The sequence below is a fragment of the Chanos chanos genome, chromosome 12 (genome assembly GCF_902362185.1).
Source record: "Chanos chanos chromosome 12, fChaCha1.1, whole genome shotgun sequence".
NCBI classification, from domain to species: Eukaryota; Metazoa; Chordata; class Actinopteri; order Gonorynchiformes; family Chanidae; genus Chanos; species Chanos chanos.
Genome location: NC_044506.1, coordinates 2,624,008 through 2,630,262, shown reverse-complemented (window position 1 = coordinate 2,630,262; position 6,255 = coordinate 2,624,008).

Genomic DNA, 6,255 nt, shown 5'->3' with positions numbered 1-6,255 from the left:
TTAGTTTAGTTTATATGAAAGCAGAGCTTTGAAACCAAGAGGAAGAGACTGAGCATTTAGCAGCATTTCATAGAAACTAAATCATTGTAGAGGCAAAAACAGAGTTTTAAAAGATAAAGTAACACAAAGTTCCAGTAAATATACACTAAATTTAACCCTGTTATATGCACCTTAACAAAAAAGCTGTGTACAAGCGCTAGTCCAGTCGTGTGCTGCTGTTGTCACATTCTTTGTTCATTCACTGCGTATGTGAGTCACTCTCTGACACCCTCTCATGCACGAGCCTTGAGGGATAGCACAATGTTAAACATAAAATGAAGTGTCATAGTGTTAAGTCCTTGGACGTATTTTTTATTTTCTGTTTGTGTGTTTCTCTCCCTCTCGCTCCCCGCCCATTTTTCCTTTCAGATTGCTGGCGGGTCTCGATTGGCTGGAGAACAAGCGAGGAAATTTTAAAAGACGACAGCTGCACAGCGCACATCTGGCTGAACCTGCAAATCTCCTGCTGCCGTGTCAATAGAGTATTTTCTTGTGTAGAAACTTGCTGGTGATGATGTGGACTAGTGTGTCGAACGTCATTTGTAAATAGTTGTAAATAATTGAGTTATCGTGTTGTTTTCGTTTCTGTCGTTTTCTTGGTCAGCAGTAGTAGGGGGTGGGTGCCGTTTCATTTGAGCATATTTTCTCCTGTTTATGTTAGTTAGGGAGGGAAGTTGGTTTGTCTTTCTTTTTGTCCTCTTTTGACTAGGTTGTTCCCTTCCCTTTGGTTAGACATATTTTGTTTGTTATTTTGGCCTGGCTCACCCTGAAGTCTTTTGTGTTTTGTAAATAATAATATTAGTAATAAAAGCTGACAAGAATTATATAAGTGTTGCTGCCGTTGTTTCAGTTTTACACTGGTGGCAGGAGAAAGAGGTTCTCCCACACATTTATATTTCACCCCACCAGGGCCATAACACATAAAAGTCAAACTCATTTATTGTAAATGTGTAACCATATGAAGCATATAAAATCCACATCTTCTGAACTTACCTTGTGATAGTGGTCACAAGTTATCAAGCCTGTTAATAGTATTATTATTGTTGTTGTTATAATAATAATAATAGTAATACAAACCCTCCCCTACAGAGGTGCTTCATTTGATGCTTCTTTTTTTTAAAAATTAAATGCTTGACCAAGATTAAGGACACACACAGTTTAGTATAAAATTAATCAGTAGGATAAAGGATGCCCAATCATGACTGAATATCTGTGTGTTTTCTAAAACACATATGGAGCCTTGCATTAAATGAATGAAGTTGTAATACACAAACTGGTTTGCACATGCATCCAACTTCACCTCCAGTTTGTGACAACTGAACAACTCCTGTTTGAGTGTTTGCATCTGGCATACGGGCACATGGTTAGAAATCTTAGGACAGTTTTCATTTTTTCTACGTTACTCTGTGTTACAAGAGCTTGTATAACCTCAGTGTGACTGTATCATACCTGTCCTGAGTCCTAGAGAAAAAAATGAATCAGTTCAACATGAAAAACGTACCTCATTGTGATGACGCATGCTATGTTCTGGTGTCTATGGCACACGCTTCTACAGTACACACAAACATATGTACCGTGTGTTCTGATCATAAACTTCCTTCAGTGAGGGACAAACTAGATTCACATAAATTTATACAATACAATACAATCTCTTTCACTTCTACTCTTCTCTGTTTTCGTGCCTTTTCAGCAAACACTGTACATGTTTCTGTTTCTCCACTGTTCACTGCCATGGACTTGTGAAATGAAAGATTCATTGCATTGCAGCACAGTTGTAAATTCAGTATGTTATAACTGTAATTAAGCTTAGCTGGTTGTGGTTAGTGAATGATGACACTCCATACTGATGTCTCGACACTGTGTCAAGCTTTCAAAGCACAGACATTTTGAGACACTGCTCAGAAGTGTGGTTCAAAACGCCCATGTCACCTTACAAGGGCTCAGTGAAACTTCAGTGCATTTCACCCCTGTTCTGAAACTCTCTTTAGACAGGTGGTTTACCTGCTGCTCCTACATTTGATTGACAGTGTCAGGACCTTTTACCTTGATCTTCATTTTCCTTAAGCATAATTAGCTACATTCACTCAAACACGGTGTCTGGTGAACTGGAAACAGAGCGAGCCCAAACCTTTACATCATAAATTTCCACCTGTTCCCGTTAATCTGCCTTGATTCCTGGTAATTTGCCTTAATCAAGGCGGATTAACGGGAACAGGTGGAAAGTAATGATAGATTTAAAGGTGAGGTTTGGGCTTCCTCTGTTTCCGGCTCACCAGCTGCCACTACATGATGTAAGTACACAAAGAAAGAACATTAAAGAGGCCTACACTTCATAAGCTACAAAGTACTCTCAAAGTTGGTTCCACACTTCAGTTTTACAGTGCATGACATCTGCTAAACAAGGTCTTATTACTTCTGACTGTCTAAAGTTTAGTTAGTTTCAGGGTGGTTTAGATTAAAACAGTTAAGATAAGACAAATAATTATTTCCTCAATCAATTGACAAAATTATCACTTTTCAAAAGAATTACTTTATATTACCTATTGAACTACAGATTTGTCTCAGTTTTGTAGTGGTATTTAACTGGACCCATTTTTAGTGACTAACTTTCTCTACTAAGAGACAGATGAGTTTTACAAGGACATAGACCGTCATTGGCTGAACGCTGCAGCGTACACTCTGAACACGCCGGAACTCTCACCACTCTGTTTAGAACATTATCGTCTTGTGGAGAGCAAACCAGGAAAAACATCGAAGACTCCATCAATATCGACGAAAAACTTGTTTTTGACTCGACTCCACAAGACTGTTGCTACAGTGAGTTTTATGGTGATAAGTTTTTGTCTGTGTTTGTGCTGTACATACAGGGTTGTGAAAGCAACTGAAAGTGAAACTAAGTTAAAAAGCGTAACGTTTGGTTGAATGTTTCCATTAATCTGAAGATTTACATGTGAAATAGGCAAAAGTTAAATAAGACGACAGTGAACTATTTCAAATGCGATACGTAATCGATTAGTTGTATAAAGCAGCCTACTCAGGTCGTTTTCAAGTAAAAGTAAACATAGCTTTCAGGAAAATGACTCAAGTAAACGTGAAAGTAAGTCATAAAGACGAGTCAAGTAGACGTTTTAAAGTAGCCTATCTGGTATTACAAGTAGCCTACTTAAGTAACAAAAGTAATTGACATACGCAGTGTAGCGTATTTGCAGTTTTATGGCTGTGAATTTAACTTCAATATCCTGTAGCTACCACTTCCTGCCACCTCGGCCATGTCACCTCAGACGCCATTTTATCAAATTCAATTAAACGGCCGTCGACACAAGCATGATATTCTAAATTCGCCTTTTTTTCTTTTTTTCTTTTTCTTCTTTTGTAAATTGTTACTTCTTAACCAAACAATTGTACTCCGAGCTGAATGTGTTTAAATGATTTGACAAAAAAAATTTATGTCTCTTCGAACGCATGCTACTGTCCCTAGCTCAGATGGAGACGTCACTCACAATGCACTTTTGCAGCCAGGTCGATGGACCTAGGCCCTGTTTACACGTGGTTTTAAAATGCGTCTTGACCGATCAGATCACAAGTGGACAGCGCTAAATACAAGTGTGTCAATGCTCTGTCAATGCTCCTGAAATCAATCATGATGTGCACCCTTTAATTCAATTCAACCTTATCTCTCTAGATGCGCTGTCCAAATCGGTGTACTCTGCTAAACCAGCCTCTTGCCTCCTTGACCCCTTACCTGCTAAACTTTACATAAAGCTTTTCCCGGTCCTCGGCCCAACAATGCTAAACCTTCTGTCACTTAAATCTGGTGTTTTACCCTCCGCTTTTAAAACGGCTGAGATCAGGCCTTTACTGAAAAAAAACGAACCTTGACCCTGACACCTTAAATAATTATAGGCCAATCTCTAATCTCCTGTTTCTTTCTAAAATACTTTAAAAAACTGTAGCTGCCCAGCTGATGGCCCATATGTCCTCTAACAGTCTGTTTGAAATATTTCAGTCAGGCTTCAGGTGTTTTCATTCCACTGAAACCACTCATACTAGAGTAACTAATGATCTTTTATTAGCTATGGACACTGGTGCTACTTCTATTCTTATCCTACTTGATCTGAGTGCAGCATTTGACACAGTCGATCACACTGTATTGTTAAAGCACCTGGAAGATCAAACTCGCATTTGTGGCCTAGCACTCTCATGGTTTAAATGTTATCTCTCTGAGAGAAAGCAGTGTGTCCACTATGATAATGATATGATAATATGACCTCTGAGTACTGTGAGCTTAACTATGGTGTTCCTCAGGGATCAGTCCTTGGCCCTGTTCTATAATTTATTTGATTTATAATTTATTTACTGTTATTGCTTGGCTTATTTCTTACATACAGAAACAGTTGCTTTGCAGGATTAAAAAACTGCCAGTGTCAAAAGCGTTCTCTCAGTCATTTCCCATAACTTCAGTCTTAGAGAAATGTTTAACTCACATTTTATTTCCATTCCAGCACCAACAAAGCCCTATTTAATTTATCTAGACTTTACTTATCTGTGTACAGTGAACGTGTTCATGTTATCATTTCACTATCAAGTCCCGTCAAGTCAGTTCCCCGGGTTGAAATAGGGAAATATTGACTTTTTCTGAGGAATACATTTAAAAAAAAAAGCTCAGTGTGGCTATGTTTGGCCTTTTCATTTTATTTTCTGAGCCCATTTAACTGGCCATGGTGCACAGTCTTCCCTTTGTAACAAGACTCCTACAGTCATATTGTGTTAATATTCGAAAACATTTTAAGTTCAAGTTCAAGTTCAAGTTTATTTAGAGCCCAATATCACTGTTGATGATTTTACTTTGTTTGTGGGGTACTGATACTCCCCCCCTATATTTATGGACAGATAGATAGATGGACAGATAGATAGATGCTATATAGATTAAAGGTACATAGTAATATTGTATAATATACTATTGTACAAAATAATGTAACATAATGTATAATTAAATTTCAGTTTCTCCCAGTATTAGGTTTATTACAGATTCTCCAGTACAAACACTTGAGTCGTATAATTTCTGCCTGTCCTTTGTTGCATTCTGTTAGTCTAAGACATGTTACAGTTCTTACTCAACATTGTTTGTTTCAGTTACATTTTTAAAGAACCCTGACAGTTATAACTGATCTAAACTCAGTAAAAGGACTTTGCTAGGAGTTTTCAGATACTGACATACGCTCTTCTTTTATTAGTCGAGCGAATCATAACCATGCCTTCTTTCCTCTATCAGAAGCTCCGTGGAGAGACTGAGAGTCCATATTGACAAAGAGTATTCAGCAGTGATCAAACTCTCAGGGCTTTGGATGGGCTTTCAGGAGTGGTGTGGTCTGAAATAACTTTACCAGTGATTCAAATTAACGTCAATCACAGGGGGTAATAATCAGAAATGACCCATCAAGTGACGCTTATTTTTGCACTGATGCTCCAGTTTCTGGCAGCTTGTTCAGGTAAGAATTTTAGATACAGTGTCTTTTTGCAATGTTTATGAAATTCAAACTTATGTATTATGTTTGGGGTATGCAGTTGAATACTAGGAATCAGAAACACAGGTCTTCATAGGATCGGCCAAGACTGTGTTTAAGAGACAGTGACATTGTCGCAGTACTTACTCTGATGATAAACACTTCCGCGGTTAGGCCTAAGCTCACGTATGAGTCCAATTATTTGGACCTGATTAATGACACAGATTGTTTTCTACAACAGCGAGGACTATTGTTTCCATATGTTTAATATTTTTTCTCTTTCCTCCAGAGAAATATTCACATTATGAACATTACACAGTCCTCTCCAAACCTGTCACGGCACCTGGTATCTATGAGTTCAGTTATACGGGTCTGATCAATAACACAGAGATTGAGTCCTACAACAGTGAGAACAGAATAAAGGTTCCTAAACAAGACTGGATGAGAGTGAATGTGACTAAGCACTACTGGAAATCAGGCACTGATACACTGAGAGATGAGGAGCTGTGGATGAGAAATGAATTTAATGAAATGATGACAGTCATGGGTCACAGTCAGTCTGGTGAGTGACTTTTCCTGAACTCTGACAGGTCATCTGTAATCTCTGTAGATCATTCATTTATAAAGAGACAAAAGCCAGTTTTTGTCTCTGAATGTTCAGTGTTGTCATTCATTGTCTTCCTGTTCGTGAATGTCAGATCCAGACGTCCAC